Source organism: Juglans microcarpa x Juglans regia, chromosome 1S (assembly GCF_004785595.1).
Source record: "Juglans microcarpa x Juglans regia isolate MS1-56 chromosome 1S, Jm3101_v1.0, whole genome shotgun sequence".
Lineage (NCBI taxonomy): Eukaryota > Viridiplantae > Streptophyta > Magnoliopsida > Fagales > Juglandaceae > Juglans > Juglans microcarpa x Juglans regia.
In genome coordinates this window covers 13115862-13117512 of record NC_054595.1, presented here as the reverse complement: position 1 = coordinate 13117512, position 1651 = coordinate 13115862, and the positions used below count along the sequence as shown (strand labels likewise).

General features: G+C 37.9%; 1 non-coding gene across 1 annotated transcript; it reads right to left on the bottom strand.

Annotated features, from left to right (window-relative positions):
* Positions 1-587: 587 nt before the first annotated feature.
* On the bottom strand, positions 588-695 carry LOC121247976. The gene has a single exon (XR_005937375.1). It is a non-coding gene; the product is annotated as a small nucleolar RNA R71 (small nucleolar RNA).
* Between the last annotated feature and the right edge of the window lie 956 nt (positions 696-1651).

The window sequence follows — 1651 nt, the reverse complement described above, 5'->3', positions numbered from 1 at the left end:
TAAAGGCGGTAACTTCGTTCCTTCTTTTAGCTTTTTGCATTATTTTTTTTCTTCTTTCTTTTCATAGTATTTTCAGTTTTTAGTATTTTGTTACCTTGCGTGCACATATATAGAGATGCCTCGGGTATATTTGCTTATAGGCTTGTGGTAGAGTCAAAATCAAATTTTTTAAATCCTTTATTTGACAATCAATCTAGTTCCAAAGAAATGAGTGAACACGAAAATCAAACTCCTAGAACTCTTCAGGATTACCTCCACCCTACATGCATAGCCACACCATCATGTATCATGTTTTTAGCAAACACTCGTCAACTTGATTTTAAAATAGAGATGATACAGCTACTTCCCACCTTTCATAGTTTAGAGAATGAAAATCCTTATTTGCACATTATAGAGTTTGAGGAAGTAGTTGCGACTTTCTATAGTCATAATGCTACAGATGATGTTGTGAGACTTAAGTTCTTTCCTTTCTCTTTGAAGGATATAGCAAAGAGCTGGTTATACTCACTAAGACCACGATCTATAGGATCTTGGAATGAGAGGACATTGGTATTCTTTAACAAATATTTTCCCCAACATAAGACCAATGCTTTGAAGAGGCAGATCTCCACCTTTGCACAAAAGAATAGTGAGACTTTGTATTAGGATTGAGAGAGGTTTAAAGAGTTGTTGAGTATGTGTCCTCGCCATGGGTATGAGAACTGACGCTTACTTAATTATTTCTATAAGGGACTTACACCTAGTGCTACTGAGAGTACAAATAGGTCATGGCCTGCTGGAAATTCAAATAGTGGTGGAATTTACCTTCTTAGGAAAGATGATAGCCTAAAGCTAGAGTTGAAATGCTTACTAGGGAGTTAGAGGTGTTAAAAACTAAGGATCCAACACACATGGCTACTCCTATAGAGTCATTTGGACAGTGTTTTGTGTGTGTTGGGGTAGATCACCTAGCTCAATAGTACTCCACATTTACTGAAATGAAGGGACAATGTAATGCCTTAGGTATGCACAAGAAGCCTTTTGCACCTTTCTCCGATACCTACAATCCTGGGTGGCATAATCACCCCAATTTTAACTCGAAATCTAAAAACCAGTAGCATGCACAACCACCTGGCACTTATCCTACACCGTATCATGCATCTTCCTCTTCTAGGAATCCTTAGAAGATACTTTGCATGTTTTTATTGAGGCACAGGGTAAAACTAATCAAAAGTTTGAATCTTTGATTATGCAGGTTGTTGAAGAAAATAAGGAGATAAAGAGCCATGTATCCAAGTTCATGAGCTCTTTGAGTGTGAATGAGTGTGGCAAGTTGTCTTCTCAAGCTCAATCCACACCCCAAGGTCAACATTTGGTTCAAGGAAATTTGAAGGAGGTCAATGCCATCGTGACATAAAGTGGTAAGTCCTTACCTGTCCCAACAACTGATAAGGTAGAGGATGTTGAAGAGGAACAAAGCAAAGATAGTGTCGAGTTGCCCAAGGAAGCCGAGATAATCAATAGCCCAGTTAAGGTACCATTTCCTCAAGCTTTAAAATCTGGTATCCGAACTTTGGATTCTAGCAATGAAATCTTGGAGAACCTCAGGCAGGTAAAAATCAATCTTCCTCTTTTGTATGTTATTAAACAAGTTCCTACTTATGAAAAAGTT